Source organism: Triticum urartu, chromosome 7A (genome assembly GCF_056163025.1).
Source record: "Triticum urartu cultivar PI428250 chromosome 7A, HENAU_Tu73, whole genome shotgun sequence".
Taxonomy (NCBI): domain Eukaryota; kingdom Viridiplantae; phylum Streptophyta; class Magnoliopsida; order Poales; family Poaceae; genus Triticum; species Triticum urartu.
In genome coordinates this window covers 135,322,531-135,340,282 of record NC_141879.1, presented here as the reverse complement: position 1 = coordinate 135,340,282, position 17,752 = coordinate 135,322,531, and the positions used below count along the sequence as shown (strand labels likewise).

Sequence of the window (17,752 nt, the reverse complement as noted above, 5' to 3'; positions counted from 1 at the left end):
ACTTATTTTAGTACTTGCAGAGAATACCTTGCTGTAAACCGCTTATCATTTCCTTCTGCTCCTCGTTGGGTTCGACACTCTTACTTATCGAAAGGACTACGATAGATCCCCTATACTTGTGGGTCATCAGTTGGCTGCTTTAAACGACACTTCGTGGTGTTTTCTCAAGGCCACCGTCGGTGCCTTCGACGAAGACTACGAGGTGTTTTCTCAGCGTTCACGTGCTTGCCTCATCTCGAGAGCCAGTAGGTTGGTGCCCGGAGCAGCTCAGCTAACTCACCACTATGACGAGGGCACCCACGATGCGGAGGCCTCGCCCTCTTCCATGTCCAAGGAGCCAATCATCATCGATATCTCTGACAATGAAGAGTAGCTTGTCTTATTAGCTCATTATAAGGACCCATGTTCAGTTTGCTAGCTACCGCCTTTCCTTAACAAATTCTAGTGGATTGTGCTATCTACTTTTACCATGCAATCTTCTGCTCTAGAGTATATGTTCTACATGTCGTGTAATGTGGTGTTCAGTTAACTATTTGGTTCAATTCTGCAAATGTGATGTTCAATTCTTCAGGGTGCAATTTTCCAAGTTGTCAAGCATGCTTGGTTTGGTTAACTGTCCAATCTTCTATTGGGAGTATGTTATATTGTGCAATGTGGTGCTCAGTTAACGTTTGGTTCATTTGTTGTGGTGTTTAGTTAACTGGTTGGTTCAATTCTGCAATGCGATGTTCATTTGTTGTGGGTGCATTCTGTTATTGTATACCATGTGAGAAATAAATCGAATTTGGTTGTACTAAATGCATGATAAAAAAATACAATTGCTATATTTCCAAGTTGTTAAGCATGCTTGGTTTGATCTGTCTGATCTTCTATTAGGAGTATGTTATATTGTGCAATGTGGTGCTCAGTTAACGTTTGGTTCATTTGTTGTGGTGTTTAGTTAACTGTCTGGTTCAATTCTGCAATGCAATGTTCAATTATTGTGGCTGCATTTTGTTATTGTATATCATGTGAGAAATAAATCGAATTTGGCTGTACTAAATACATGAGAAACAAATACAATTGCTATATTTCCAAGTTGTTAAACATGCTTTATTTGGTTAACTGTCTGATCTTCTATTAGGAGTATGTTATATTATGCAATGTGGGGCTCAGTTAACGTTTGGTTCATTTGTTGTGGTGCTTAGTTAACTGCTTGGTTCAATTCTGCAATGCGATGTTCAATTATTGTGGCTGCATTCTGTTATTGTATACTGCTACCTCTTGAGCATGCGTTGATTTTTCCTTGAAGAGGGAAGGGTGATGCAGCAAAGTAGCGTAAGTATTCTCCTCGGTTTTTGAGAACCAAGGTATCAATCCAGTAGGAGGCCACACGCAAATCCCTCGTACCTACACAAACAAATAAGAACCTCGCAACCAATGCGATAAAGAGGTTGTCAATCCCTTCACGGTCACTTACAAGAGTGAGATCCGATAGAGATGATAAGATAATATTTTTGGTATTTTTATGATAAAGATTAAAAGTAAAGATTGCAAAATAAACGGTGCCAGAAATAACTTGTTGACGGGAGATAAATATAATGGAGAATAGACCCGGGGGCCATAGGTTTCACTAGTGGCTTCTCTCAAGATAGCATAAGTATTACAGTAGGTGAACAAATTACTGTCGAGCAATTGATAGAAAAGCGAATAATTATGAGAATATCTAGGCATGATCATGTATATAGGCATCACGTCCGTGACAAGTAGAACGACTCCTGCCTGCATCTACTACTATTACTCCACACATCGACTGCTATCCAGCATGCATCTAGAGTATTAAGTTCATAAGAACGGAGTAACGCATTAGGTGAGATGACATGATGTAGAGGGATAAACTCAAGCAATATGATATAAACCCCATCTTTTTATCCTCGATGGCAACAATACAATACGTGTCGTTTCCCTTTCTGTCACTGGGATCGAACACCGCAAGATTGAACCCAAAGCTAAGCACTTCTCCCATTGCAAGAAAGATCAATTTAGTAGGCCAAACCAAACTGATAATTCGAAGAGACTTGCAAAGGTAACCAATCATACATAAAATAATTCAGAGAAGATTCAAATATTGTTCATAGAATAACTTGATCATAAACCCACAATTCATCGGATCTCGACAAACACACCGCAAAAAGAGTTATATCGAATAGATCTCCAAAAAGATCAAGGAGAACTTTGTATTGAGATCCAAAGAGAGAGAAGAAGCCATCTAGCTAATAACTTTGGACCCGAAGGTCTGAAGTAAACTACTCACACATCATCGGAGGGGCCATGGAGTTGATGTAGAGGCCCTTCGTGATTGATTCCCCCTCCAGTGGAGCTCCGGAAAAGGCCCCAAGACGGGATCTCTTGGGTACAGAAGGTTCACTACACCATGGTACAATATTCCCTACTGATGTGTGTTGGAAAAGATGTCTATTACCGACCGATCGTTAGTTGGGAAAACTCTTACCGGACTATTGATTAGGAAAACACTCGTACGGTAACAAATTATGGGCCGGGAATGCATGCACAATTGCCATCAAGAGATCGGTCGGGAACTCTCATGTACCCATCGAACTGTGGGTCGGCAAATAACGCCGACCGACCGCCTGGAGCTAAATGGGCCAAGCGCGCGCAGACGTAAATTTTTAGCTCTAAATTTTGGCCCAGCCCGCGAACCTCACTCCTCTTTCCCTCCAGCTACCCTGAAATCCCTAAATCGCCCACCACGAGCAGCCACTCGCGCCTCCCCCCAACAGCGCGACACTCACTGTTCTCTCCGGCCGGCCGTTGCACCGCGCCGTCGTCCTCCAAACCTCCCGCCGCCCCACACAGCCGATCCCCCACGAGCTCGAACCCTATCCTCGACCAAGGTGCTCCATCCCCACCCTGTCACCAAGGACTCCGGCCTCGTCGTCGTCCTAGGCACCGGGTAGATCCTGGCGAAGACCAGGCTCAACCAGTGTCAGAAGCTCCTGTCGGACGTGGCGGGGTGCTGCTCCACGCCATCTTGCTTCTCCACCGCCGCCCCCGCATCATCCTGCCTCTCCACTAGTGCCCCCACACCGGCCTGCTCCCCCGCCGTCGTCGCCCACTCCCTGCTGCCGGTGCCGGCGATTTCCCACGGTGAGGCAACTCCCTCCCCCTTACCCCTCTCCCTTTCTCGAACCTGACAAACAAATTCATCTCCCAGATCGAAACACATCAGCACCGGCAGGTTCTTCTTCAGAAGGCAGACATCTAGCATCCATCTTCAAGAGACCACATCCATTTGATGTGCAACCACAATCTAGTGAGTTTCTCTGCCCCAAGTCCTGACGACCTCCTTATCTGTGGATGTCAAAAGATGTGTGTTGTTTTTGCAACTGTGCAATGACTGGTGAGGCAACTCTCTGAAAAATCCTTCAACATTATGTTTCTTCGTCTGTGATTTAGTGCACTGTATGTGTTTGTTTTCTATTTAGAAAACATTATGTCAGATTTGTTGGTATATGACTCGAACTAATTTCAGTTTTAGAAGAATTTTGTTCATAAGATGTGGTGTGTCAACGCTCTTTTTTCTTTGTTTCAGTATATGGTGTTGTGATTTAGTAGCTTGGAGCCTGGCACTTTTCAAAACTTACGTGAATACCCAAAACGATAAAAGAGCAGGAAATGGTGGCTAGAAAACATATCTTTTTAATAAAATTGACGAGCTCAATGTCCACGTAATGCTTTGTCTATAACTAATTTGGCTGCTAGATTTTTTTGAAGTTGTTAGACTGAAGTTTGATGGTTATATATTAGGTAATGCTTTGTCTATAACTAATTTGGCTGCTAGATTTATTGAAGTTGTTAGACCGTATTTTGATGGTTGTTGATTAGAGCTAAAGAACAATATGTACTGAACAATAAAGAACAATATGTACTTTTTCTCTTAACAGAGCTTCTCTAAGCTTTTCTAATATGATATCCTAGTTTATTCCTAGTAGCTCCCAGCCAATGCAGTTTGTGAACAAGTACTGAATATTTTGTTTAGGCTTTGGTTCTTATGTGATTTTTTTCTTCAGAAAACTAGCTACACCGTGGGCGTTTATCTTCAAGTCATTACCCATCTAACGTGCTTGTTGCAGCCGCTTCGGTGAGTTTCTGCTCCCCATGCATGTATCGAGGCCCTCCTTATGTGTGGATGCAATTAATGTATACACTCCCTTCTCACATTTTGGATTTTCCTTAAACATAGATCATGCATGTTGATTGCTGAAGTAGATTACTTTAGTATTGCAAGAGTTTTCGCCTACATGTGACATCTGAACTAGCAGTTTTGTGTAGTACAGTCTCTTTTAAAGCTTTGAAATTTCCATTGCAGCCATCAAAGCCTATTCACCCTACGATTTAACTTCTAGATATTTCTTATGGTAATCATAATCCAATTAATTATGTTGTTCATGACCATGTACTGCTAGTGCGGTACAATTTGATTCCTTCCTGGGTTAGTGTCTTGCTTACATGCTTGATTGAGTTAAGTGTACAATAAAGAAAGGGGGCCTCAATCTGTTATTTAGATATGTTTTACATCTGCGCTTCTCTGAAATAAATGAAATTTAGTGTTGAGCTGAACCATGCTACTGGGTGAGAGATGGTAAGCATCTTCTCTATGGAACACCATATTTTTCTTTGTTCAATTGGCTATTAAGGTGAGAGAAGATGAATGCTTGGTCTTCCTTGACAAATAACAACTTGTGTTCAACTTGTTTATTTCAGATTTTGATTTCTAATAGTTATTCTTGTATGGAAAATGTGACACCACATGTAAAACCTTGTAGACGAACATTTAAAACACTGCCCAGCAAATGAAGGGTGGAAACAGTACTAACCACGAATGCCACTATTCAAGGGGATGTGAATTATGCCTGGAATCGTGAAAGGTGGGTTATTATGCTTTGTTTGGCTATTAAATCGTCCCTGCAGGATCAAATATATAGATGTGGTATAATTATCCCTGCAGGATCATGCTTGTTTAGCAATAATACATTCTAGGGAAAACAAAAACATGAGATTATACTGATATTATATATGTACATTCATAAAAGGAAAACTTGTGTCTTTGGCCTATTTCTTGTCTCTTTCAATGAAATTTATCAGGTAATTTGGTTATCCTTTAATAAAGTTCCTTGATACTCACTAGCTATTTCTGCTGCTCCTCCTCCTGTGTAGACCATGGGCAATATATATAAATTATGGCATATATGTCATTCCTGGCCATTTGCTATTAATATCATGGCATACTAATCTCAGGTGTTAATCTGAAACTACCACGGTAAATTGTACGGCTGGTATGTCTGAATGTTCATCCAAGAAATAAGCAAAGAGAAAATTGGGTTACATTAAACAGAAAACTCTAATATACTTTCCTAGAGTCTTCTAATTACTACTGTCCAAGTGCTGCAGTTGCATTCCTTGCATTATGTTCCCCTTTCTCCTTGAGTAAAAGGGTTGTGGATATGAAGAACTGTCAAAGTTTCTGTAGTCGCTCTACTGTATTCCTATATTTTTTCCATTTGTACAAAAAACAAAAGCGCCAAATATATTCTTGCCTCTGCCATGTCAGGGGCACTTAGACAAGAAAGTAGATGGTTTTGGATATGAAGGTATAAAAATATAGCAGATCTGAATATCAGCAAAAAAATGCAGAACTTAATTAGTTCCTGGAGCATATAACTAAATGATCATAGATCATCCAGGTCCATAACATGGAAATGCTCTTAGAAAGGTGGTTTACATGGATGTTGTCCTCTATTTGTCTAACCAAAGTATGGCGAATGTTACTACAATGTAGTAGTTACATTGTCGTTCACTTATAGTAGGATAGTCAAATGATTATTTTTCGCTGTTGTTTTTGTGTAAATTTATTTCTTTCTAAAAAATAGGGTACAATCTGGAATATTAGTATATTGGTTCCAGCCTACTTGCTGTAAATGCCTGATTTTGATGGATTTTGTTCATGGCTTTGATTATACAATCTGAAATTTTACCATTTTGGGACGAATTCAACAGAGTATATAGTCCAATACTAATGTTTCAATTACCATGGTGTATTCAGGTCAGACCTAAATACTAGTCTCTGTCCGCCTACCTTGGAAGGGATACCAGGTTAATCTACTTTGGTGTTGAAGCCTCTTTTCTTCTTACTCGTAACTTTTAGGAGCTAAGACGATACTTTTGGGCATTCAGAAAGAGTCACATCTATAATTAGCTATCAGGTAGCTATATCTAGTGTGAACTACTAGAAAACTGTACATCTAGTGAAAGAGTCACATTTATATTTATTTAGCTTCCGGCTCATTTTATCCACTATCTATAAAGTTGTTTGTTTATTTTTTGGAAACAAGTGTTGGAATATTGGCTGCTAGTACCTATGTACAGTAACTTGAGTATATCCCCAGCACACTATATTATCAGCAATCGTACAAAGTAAACGATGCATTTCCTTTCAAATGGATAGACAAAACGTGGACAGAGGGCTTTTATGCCACATCCATGGCTACTACTGGATGTTGATTGGTGGTCTTCATGACCAGAAATGCTAGTTTTGTAGATTAGGTAATTGTATTCTTCTTTCTGCCATTGCGTGTGCACGGTGCACATGTGAATTCTTCCTGCATTCAATTTCATAAATTAATTGAGCATTCTAATAAGGTGGGCTTGTTTAACTTTTGTAGGAAGCAAACATAATGACTCGACTCACAATGAACCATGAAGCCAGCGATCCACATCAACTGAATGTTTTACTTCTCATTTTGTACAACTGATGTCTCATACTTGCTGTCTTTTAGCTGTCCTTTGTTGAACTTGATGTATGGTGTATTGGTGGTTATGTTTAGAACAGAACGAAGTGTATGTATGCGACTATTAGTTAATGGAATGAAAAATGTTTTGGTGCACCTGATGTATGATGTCTCCGTGATTATGCTTAGACCACATGAACTATATGTATGTGACAACCAGTACCATATGTTAGTTAAAGTTGTGATTGGATAAACAAAATGTAAATGAATTTTTGGTCGCATAAGAAAACACCGTCTGATTGTTGGTCGGCGAAACAAAACCTGCCTAACAGTCGGTTGGGAAAGGCTAAAATTAGGGCCAACAGAATGTTGCTCGGGAAAGAATTCCCATCCGATAGTTGGTCGGGAAAGGCCCATGGCTACCCCAACGGACTGTTGGTTGGGAAAGGACCATGGCAAGCCCAATAGATTGGTGGTCGGGAAAGATACACCATAGCCGTCAAGCAGTCGGCCGGGAAGATATGTCGGCCGGGAAAGGGTTTTCCCGTCTGGACTTTCCCCAACAGACACGATCGGTCGGCAATAGTCTTTCCCGACCGACTGTTTGTTGATGGAGGTTGTTTTCCTGACCAACTAGGTTGTTGGGAATGTAGTGTTGTGGTGTAGTGGTTGCGGCGGTGGAAATAGGGTTTCGTGGTGCTCCTGGATGTTTTCAGGGTATATGAATATATATAGAAGGAAGAAGTTGGTCGGTGGAGCCACGAGGGTGGAGGGCATGCCCGGGGGGGTATATGTGCCCCCGCCTCGTGGCCTCCTCATTGGTTGCTTGACGTCTACTCCAAGTCCCACGGATCACGTTTGTTCCAAAAATAACTCTCTCGAAGGTTTCATTCCGTTTGATATTCCTTTTCTACAAAACACTGAAATAGGCAAAAAACAGCAATTTGCACTCGGCCTTGGGTTAGTAGGTTAATCCAAAAAATAATATAAAAGTGTAAAATAAAGCCCATTAACATCCAAAACAGATAATATAATAGCATGGAACAATCAAAAATTATAGATACGTAAGAGACGTATCATATACCATGTGAGGAATAAATCGAATTTAGCTGCACTTAATACATGAGAAACATATACAAGTGATATATTTTCGAGTTCTTAATCGTGCTTGGTTTGGATAAATGAGTTTTCCATGTGGCTTGAATTAATCTGATGAATCTGCAATGTGCTTATTTATCAGCAACATATTTTACTGATAGCATGCGAACCCTTACATAACCTGATGACTAACTACCTTATATGTGTTGCAGGGAAACAATGGGAAGCACTGAGGTTTACAAGATGGTACTAACTATTATACCTTGCCTTTTTTATTCCTTTGCCCCATTTCCAATATAGAGAAGATATTTATGCACATCCTTGTTTTCAGACATTTCAAAGCAGTTCACTGATGATTACCTCTCAAACCACCTCTGTGGTCAGGAGGCGAGGAAAGTTTTCATATAACACTCACGGTTCAATATTGAAGTGTTCTTGAAGAGGTCGAAGGATGGACGGTTAATCATCCACAGGCACTGGCCTAAAGTTGCAAAGACCTTCAACATAAATGACGGCTCAATATTCGCCTTCCGCTTCAGCAGTTTTCCAGATAAGATGCATGTGTATATGTACCGTCTATGATGCTAATATCGAAAGGTTCTAGATGTTGCATGTGAAACTTGGTGCTGGTGCAGTTGTGTAATAGGGTAGCTGAGTGCTGAAGTTATATCGTGTTGTACTCGGATGTATTTCAATTATGAAATCCTGCTTCCTTAATATGGAAATGAAACATATTATGTGCTTAATATGAATGTCAATGAGATTAGTAAATGGATTATTAATAATAGGGTAATTAGCCTGCTAATTGGGTTTTCCTATTGAAACGGTTATTGAGAAAACACCGTGGGCGATGACCTCAGGCAACGCACACAGTTTCTAGGAATAAACCGTGTTGGATCAATGAACAATCACACACGACATTCTCTTGAAAACTGTTTGCGTTACACCACCTTGTGCAATTGTTTTTCTTGGAGTGACTGTTTGGGATGTATATACGAATAGAAACGTTTAGCGGGGACTGACTGTGTGGGATGTACTTACGACCGGAAACGATTTCGCCTGTATAATTGTATTTTTTAGCACTACTGTACGTATAACCGTATTTGGTCGCTCGCCGGTCGCACATGACCTCATTTTGCCGAGCGTGTGTGCCAGGAGGACATATCCCCGACGGTCTCTGGGTTGTGTGGGAAGGACCCCCCTAACGCAGTCACTCACTAGGTGACGGTTCCGAACGCCGCCGTCGAAAGGGGTTAAAAACCGTTTGTATAGCACCTCGTTGTACCTATGATGGGACTTCCCGCGATGGTCCTTGCTGGTGTTTTTTCAGCCCCAGCGGCCTCTGGCCCGCGTCTCTCCGGTGTCCCTAGCTGTCGGTGTCCCCAACCGGACAGCTCCGGCCTCAGCGACTAGGTACCTGCGTTCCTTCCAGTTTGCCTTGCTCGCCGATGCTCCGACGGCTAAGGCCACTGCAGCTTGGATCTGCGTCCCTCCAGTCATCGCTTGCCGGCGTTGCTGGACATCATCGCCCCAAGATTCCCGCGTGGTTCGCCTTGTCGCCCGCCCTACCCTGTACGCCTCAAAGTCTCCCTCTTTTGCCAGATCATATGCTCCCGGGTTCGAAGACGATGCCACCCTCCTACGGCAGGTGCAACCCCACCAACCCCTTCCTGACTTGGTGGTTCCGACCAGCGTTGGCCTCCCCATCTTTGATTCCGGACTCAGCGGCTATGGGATCGCTCAGCTTCAGGCCAAGGAGAGATCCCTGCTCGGCTTGCTGGTGCTGGCAGTGATGGCGCCCGCGGGTGTTGTTTTCCTTCTTGGAGGTGCTGCCAAGGCCTTCAATTGCGCCCCTCTTCGAGCTCAGGAGAAACCCTAGGTCCGGGTTCCTTGGATCGGATAGTGACGGTGTCTCGGCGTCGTATTCCTTCTTGAAGGCACTATCTTGATCGCTCGTGGTGTCCCCGGTTTTGGCTTAGACGATGTTGGAGTTCTCGCTGGCTTGGCATTGCTGCCCTTGGTTCGGGTTTGGTAGGTTTAGCTGTGTTGTATCATCTGTACTGGCTGAGCATTCGTTGTCTCTCTGCTCCGGGTACCATGTACACGCCCGCTGGCGTTCGTGTCATGTGTTGTATCCCTGTGTACTCATTCTAATCCTTCTATCAATGAAATGATACACAAGCTTTGCATATTTGAGAAACGGTCAAGAGTTTTCACCCAGAGCCCAGACACAGGAAGAGGGACTACAATGACACCCACAAGAGAAATCCGACACCCACGAGCATTGCCGGAACACCGAGCTTTCGCCCGAATTCTCACCGACGCCACACAGAGGTACCACGGTCACCTACCCACCCTAAGGACCAACAAACCAGACCTCCAGATAATGATCTAGGAGCTGCCACAGCAGAAGCACCGGGCACATCAGCGCCGCCCATCCCTACATTCCATGCTACCCCACACGACAAAGGAACGTAGCCACCACCGCCACAACAAAGCTCAATGGAGAGCCAACCAGACGAACCGCAACCCATGCTGCCGCCTCGGCATCCAGGACCCAAACCTCACCAGTCACCACTGCACACCAAAGCCAACTACCATACCACGTGCACACCAGCACTGGTAGTCGACAGAATGGCCCCTCATTTACGGACCCACGAGACACCTTGGACTAGGAGCATGTACAACGCTCCACGGTGGACTAGTGCCCCAGCACATCACGTCAGAACAAATGCTCCAGCTCAGCCCAAACTGCTGCTTGCAGAGTGAAGCGGGATCTTGCAGAGAAACCCGCTTCCTCACTCGTAAAAGCCAGCTTTAGAGAGTAAAAACAAGCGGAAGGTGAGCTCACGCATGGGAGACAACTCACGAGAGAGAGCACTAGGTATGAAAAGGCTGAAACGGTGGGTCCCAGTGAGATGATGCCTGCGGTGGAAGCTAGTGGTCTCCAAATAGCTGCTTGATAAAATTTTACCTAGGTGGAGCATGGGGCAGCACTATACAGCTGCCCCCATTGTACATGCCCTAAGGTGCAACTCCCAACGATGCCACCACCAACTGTGGCAGCAACTGGTGACCCACAAATCAGTCTCCGTCGCCAACAGAAGTTAGATCTAGACGAGGAGCGCCCATCCCCACTGACTACCACCCTGCATCGGCTGTGCAAGGGCGATAACCTTGGCTTCAACCCTAACCACCCAGTGAGTGGAAGGAGGCGATGACTCCCCCTAGCCAAGATCACGACCTCTTAGGATGGTAGGCTCCCGTGGTGGGAGAGCCAAGAAGCGGCTACGGAACAGGGCTCCAGATCTCCCACGTACGCAACCGCAATCGCCGGTAGCCGGGATAGCTAGATCTGGCGAGTTGCCTACTAGATCCGCGATGTAGGAGACGAAGGGAGCCCGACCTATGAGGAGGAGAGGTCAATGGCCACGAGAGAAGGAGGTGGAAGGAGATGGTAGGAAGGAGCAGCACAAACCCTGCAGCCGCCCGTCCTAGGTGGCCAAGCAGGCTTTGCCGATGACTCCCGGCGACGACGATAAGGAGCATGGAGGAGGGGGGAGGAGTGAGGGGTGGCGGCGGCGGTCCTAGGTCGCCTCCTGGTTCACCCCTATGGAGCAAAGCGGGGGCTTAGTCGACCAGTGAAGTGGTTGGAGAGATGAATGAATTTTGCTCGTGTGCCACCTGGAGCAGAAGTAAAATTAAAGATAGCATATGGTCTTCTTTTCTTATAACACGCAATCTTGTTGCTTAGCACTGGAGTTGGTCATAAAGTCTTTATTCCGTGCAAAAATATGTTATAAGATTAAATACATATTGGTAGCAAAAGACAATGTCTGTTCATGTGGGTGTGCATATATAGACATGACCGAGGAAGACCAAGCAAGTGTGTGTGTTTTCTCAATAGTCCAGGAGGATCACAGGCTTTCTCTCGAGCTCCTAGTGTTAGCAAAAAGATAGCACAAGAACAGATCATGCTACCTTGAGAATATGGGGTGTTAGTAAAGGATGATGCAAGAAGAGATCAATGCTAGTACCTTGAGATTACGGGAGTAGGAGACATCCAGAAGAGAATGCTTAGTAACAAGGACTAGCTGCGTACTTTGAAGAGTTCAAGTCCGTCGTCAAGGTATCCTTTTACCACAGAGTGTAGCCTGTCATCTTGTGTCGCTCAGAAGGATTGTATCGGGAGATCCTGTACCCGCGCTGGTGTATTCCACCTTATTTTGATATCATTGTAATTGTTTCTACATATAATGTTGAGATGTGTGTTTTCTCGTTTACAATCTCTTATCTAATTGCTCAGGCAATCGGAGAAATACCAAACTAGGCATCACCTCTTTGGTCGTGAGGACCTTACGGCATCTCCAACGGTTACCTATAAATTTCCTTCTGTATCTGTCTGTGAACAGGGGAACCAGTCCGCGGACATGGATGCGGAAGACCGTCATTCTTACATACATTTCAAACTCTTTTTCAATAAATCGTATGAAATTCATGCAAACACGGTCAGTTTTCATTCAAGTTCTAATATAATTCACATAAACAGACGATATTTCGATCGTTTTACAAAAAATATATAAAAACACTAAACGCTATATCGGACGACCACCTCGTAAGCGTGGCCACCCTGTCCTACCACATCATCGTCAATGTTCGTGACGTCGTCGTCGTCTCTCCAGCGATGCAAGGATGCTGGAGGGCCGTCGCTGCCAGACGCTCGTGAAGGAGCCGCTTCGCCTCCTACTGCGCAGTGCGAAGGGCCTCCCTGGTCACTGTCGAAGGAGGGGTGGCGGCGGTCCTAGGCCGCCTCCCGGTTCACCCCTGTGAAGTAACGCGGGGGCTTGGTCGACCAGCAAAGTGGTTGGAAATATGAATGAGCTTGGCTCGTCTGCCAGCTGCAGCAAAAGTAAAATTAAAGATAGCACATGGTCGTCTTTTCTTATAACACACAGTTTCCTTGCATAGCACTGGAGTCGTTCATAAAGTCTTTATTCCATTCGAAAATATCTTAAAAGATTAAATACTGGCAATGTATTGTTCGCAAAAGACAATGTATGTTCATGTGTGTGTATATATAGACACGACCGAGGAAGACCAAGCAAGTGTGTATGTTTTCTCAATAGTCCAGGAGGATCACAGGCTTGCTCTCGAGCTCCTAGTGTTAGCAAAAGACAACACAAGAACAGGTCAATGCTACCTTCAGAATATGGGATGTTATTAAAAGATAATGCAAGAAGAGATCAATGCTAGTACCTTGAAATTAAGGGAGTAGGAGACATCCAGGAGAGAATGCTTAGTACCAATAGCTCGCTCCGTACTTTGAAGCACTGAAATCCGGCGTTGGGGCATCCTTTGATTACAGAATGAGGCATGTCATCTTGAGCTGTCGAGAGGGAGTGTATGAAGACAACCTGTACTCGCGTTGTTGTCTCAAACTGCACCTAAACACAAAATATGTTCCTACATAGGTATAATGTTGAGATGTGTGTTTTCTCTTTTATGATCGCTTATCCAATTGCTCGGGCAATCCGAAGAAATACAGAACTACGCATGATCCTCTTGGTTGCGGGGACCTTATTGCTGACGGGGATGTATCTGGTGCACCGGGGCAATTTGTGCTACCGGTGCACCGGTCGCCCGTTTGCACATTTAAAAATGATCAAAAAAGCCGGAAAAAATTTAGTGCATTGACACAACATGAATATATGTTGTCACAAAAATTTAGATCAATATTCGAAACATTGCTCGAGACACAAAAATAACAAATTTGACATGAATAGTGCATAACACAAGTTGGGCTTCAGTTTTGGCCCATTAGCACATTGACGTCAAATTTGTCATTTTTTTATCTTGACCATTGTTTTGATTTTTTATTTGAATTTTTGTGAAAAGATACATTGATGTTGTATCAATACACTAAAGTTTTTTCGGATTTTCTTGAACATTTTTTAATGTGCAACGGGATCCGGTGCACCGGTAGCACCAATTGCTTTGGAGCTTTTTTACGGTACCCTATACTGCTCGGGGCGAGGTGGGCCAGTATAACTAAATCTTACCGTTGATTTCGTGTGGGCAATATGGACAATTTTTCAGTACGTGAAGGCCTAACACGAATGTTGTTGGGGCAAGATGCCAGCCTATTTCGGAGTAATAGCTGGGACTTGACATAGCTTGCTCGCTCCCATGGCCGCCATGCTCTAGCTGACCTTGCTGCCGCCTGCCGTGTACTGCGACCCGACGCGCTAGTCTACCTTGGGGTCACGTCGCTGTTTCTCGGTGGGAGCAAGACATGGTGGCCACGGCTCCGTCAGCGCCCTCCTCCAGTCCTTCGTCCTGCCTGGACGGCATGGCCAGACCATGAACTTCTGTACACGGCATGCTTCTGCATCAACGGACAACGACACAAAGTGGTTTGGTTGCCACCGTTGTGAACCAGGACAAAATGAGCCCGGTCTGGGGTATGCTCTGCCATGGGAGGGGCGCAGGCCAACGCCTCATGGCCTATTGGAGAAGAAGAGCACGGTCCGGGCCGAGGCCTACGCCAAGCTGTGAGTGTTGGATCCACGCAGGGGAAAGAACAGGATTCAAGCTTATCGAGGGAGGGAAGACAGGATGGAGAAGAGGACGATGCACTGCGATGGCCGCCGGAACTCTACCAGCATAGGTGGACGAGAACAACGGGCAGGGTGGGTCGGGGACTTGGGGGCCGGCTGAATTGAAGAAGTCCAAAAATGCCCTCAGAATATATATACTGTTGGTCGAGAAGGACCGGTGCTACCTATACTGCTCGCCATGCTGTTGGTCTGCTCGCAGTGATACAGATCCGTCATGGGCGTTGGATTTCGTGGATTAACGGTCCATATTCACTACAGGGTACCATAAAAGAGCTCTTGTTTTGATGCACCAGATACGTTCCTTATTGCTGACTCCCGATGACGAGTGTCTGCAACCACAATGCCCGCCAAAGACCACAGGCGCAGACGCCATCAATATCGTACCGTACCAACTGGATTGTGGACGGGATATAGCGAACACCCCAACACGTAATTAGCTGGATATAATGATACTTGGAATGAAGAGTCTTTGGATCAGGGTCATCATTTGTGGTTAGATGTGCCTCATGACCCCATGCAATACCTGCAATTTTACACGTTGATCAATAAAGCCTAGCAGATTTCTCGAAAAGAAAAAAATCGAAAGAGAAACTATTTTTTAATACTAATTCACTGCTTTAACAAGGAGCAGCAAAGAATAACATATGCAATGGCATAATAGATTAAGAAATTACTGTACATGATTAGTGATCCTTGGCCGAATGACTCTACACAATGCAGATCTCGAGGTGTCATCTAATTAATGAGAGAGACGTGGAACCCTGGTTCACAGTTGTAGAGCCTTCTTTTTCTTTATCTTTTTTCTTCTATTTCCACTTTAATTTATCTTTTCTTTTTTTTTCCTTTTTTGTTTTAAATTTTATTTTTTTCATGGACGTTTTTTCTTGTTTTTAATTTTTATATTCTTATTGATTTTTCGAACATCCTTTTCAATTTGTTTTGAATAATTTTATGAAATCAGGAACTTGTTTCGAAATCATAATATTTCTTGAATCATGAACATATTTTTGTAATCGTGAACAATTTGTAATTTGCAAATTCTTAAACACCTTTTTAAAATTTATTAACATTTTTTATTAGCGATATTTTTCCTTAAATTTCGCAACTTTTTTATAAAAAGTTGTAATCACTTTTTGAAACTCGTTTAATTTTTTTTTGAATCAGTGAACATTTTCTGGAGTGACAAACAATATTAATTTTGGAACAACTTTATAGATAGATAAACAACAAATATCAAAAAGAAACTGAAAAAATAGGGGCACCCAGCCGCCCATATGGACCGGCATAAAAGCATGAGATGGGGGAGCATGCGTTGCTACCAAGCGACTCGTGTGCGAAATAGGAATTTTTAGAAGGTTTCTGTTGTTTTGTTTTTTTGGTCTTGGTTTTGCTTGGTTTTTCAATTTTGCCTTTTTCCAAATTCGTGGATTTACTGAAATATTGGTTAAGTATTTTTGGAAATTCTTGACTTTTAAAAAAATTCATGTACTTTATTCATATCCGTTAACTTTTTAAAAAAATTTAATAACCATTTCCAAATTCGTGAATTTATTACAAATGCACGAAAATTTTAAAGTTGATGATTTTTATTATTTCTATTTATTGAAATTCCTAATTTTTTATAAATTTGTTATTTATAAGTTTTAATCTATAAAATTTGGATCCTGTTTTTCTATGAAACGTGTGAACGGTGTGAGATAACCGAGTGAGCAAGCGATAAAACTTAAAGGGCCATGGCCTGCAGTCATGCGCGTGAGCGCCAGTTCGCAAGTAGCGCTTAAGGTGCTGAAGAGGCTTGCCTAGAAATGAAAACACGTTGAAGAGGAGGTCTCATTAGATAGCTTGGCGAATCTTTTCATGTGACTTTAGCCTGCAGTATACCCCAGTCACGCCACGGCATGTGCAATTGCGATAAAACCAAAACCCTATTTGATTTAGGCCATTATTTTTGAATAATTATACTAATGACTGTATATGTTCATCTTAGTAAACATTATATTGAATAATTACATTTCTAACCTGTTCATCTTTGCAAACACTATATTAAGAAAAAAAATATTAATTTTGTTATTTCCATATTTTGTGTATACATGGATCAATCCATATCAATTGGCTAGTTGCTCAAGTTATGGATCTAATATTTTCAAGATAGTTGCTACTGGATATATTTCAAAATATATTACAAAATAACACACATTTAAATTTTTATAGTTAACTGGCAATATGCTTTAATTATATTAGTTTTTGAGTCATAAGATTTTAAAAAGTATGGGCCCATTTTACATTTCGCACCAAGCACCCAAATTCCTAGGAACGATCCTGGAAAAAGGGACAAAACAATTATACAACAAAATGATCTTGGGGAAAATTTGTAGCAGTTTTAAGTGAAAATTAAATCATATATGTCACACATTTAAGAACCGGCACATCATACAAAAAAACATTTAATGGATGATATACTAGCTAGATACGTGTGCTTTGTTATGAATAAAGAATATGCTTCGAGGCTCATTGGAGCTGCATCTAAGGCAACGCCATGCTTACATATTTACGTTGTTATCATACTATAATGTTTTGGGAACTCTTTGCGGTCCTGGAATTCAATATACAACCTCTATTTCTCTCGATCGGGTGGTCAATATCAATTAGTACCCCATCACTAATCCTATCCAACACTAACTAAGAAATTATGGAGTACCTTGATCTATAAGTGGCAAAATCATAATCACAATAACTCAATATTCTTTTCTCTTCGCATGATATTTTGCTAGTGGTGATAAAGTCAGTTTGTGGTGGACATTCATTGTATTTTCTCGGATAATTTGTATTTAGCCGCCAAAGATCCTTTAGGAAAGTTCAATGAGCGATGATGTTGAAGAGCTTTTAGCAAATTTCCATTACTTATGCCTCGTCAACTCCCATTTATGGAAGGTCCATCCATGAATTAACCACGACCAACACCTTTCACTAACTCTATCCGCCACCAAGGCTCCTCAAAGCTGTCGCCTTGGTCCTTCTTCCCTCTCCAGTCTAGTGGATCAACAATAGCGAGAGGAGCAGGGACTCGTCGTTTTCGTTTTTCTTCGTTCTTGTTCCCCCTTGGGTTTTCTCCCTGGCGGTATCCACGAGGTGGCGGCGGCTATGACGTGTTGAAACAAGATCGCTTCAGCCTCTCCTTACCTCGACGACGTCTGACTTGACGCTGATGAAGAGCCTGTGAGGGTATGTGTTACTATATTGTTGGATCTC

The 17,752-nt window shown here is 42.9% G+C and overlaps 1 long non-coding RNA gene across 1 annotated transcript; it reads left to right on the top strand.

The window, feature by feature from the left end:
• The first annotated feature begins 2,728 nt into the window (after positions 1-2,728).
• LOC125525952 (uncharacterized) lies at positions 2,729-7,126 on the top strand. Its single transcript, XR_007291482.2, has 6 exons — positions 2,729-3,147; positions 3,215-3,313; positions 4,071-4,141; positions 4,827-4,928; positions 6,104-6,153; positions 6,723-7,126. It is a non-coding gene; the product is annotated as an uncharacterized LOC125525952 (long non-coding RNA).
• The last annotated feature ends 10,626 nt before the right edge of the window (positions 7,127-17,752 follow it).